We start from the raw sequence: 331 nt of genomic DNA on the forward strand, positions 1-331 counted from the left end.
CGAAACTCAACATACTGGGAAGGAATTTGACTTGGTGTGGGGAAGCAAAATACTTCCATGAAATATAATGATTTATCATTTCATGACCTAGATAAAAGAAAAGTAATGATCACTTTGTAAGTTTTCATCTTTACATTTGTTACAAAATGTTTCATAAAAAATAAAATAAAATTCCACATTTAAATTCTTTACTTTTACAATTGTGACCTCCTTCTTACTTCTTATGTCACCCCAGAGATGTCTGACGTTCATCTAAGCTTTTTTCTTTGTGAATGTCTATTGTGTTTATAGCTTTTGCAACATTATAGAAATAGTCGATATTCTTAAATTT

Source organism: Otolemur garnettii, unplaced genomic scaffold (assembly GCF_000181295.1).
Source record: "Otolemur garnettii isolate 467f Iridium unplaced genomic scaffold, OtoGar3 scaffold00032, whole genome shotgun sequence".
Lineage (NCBI taxonomy): Eukaryota > Metazoa > Chordata > Mammalia > Primates > Galagidae > Otolemur > Otolemur garnettii.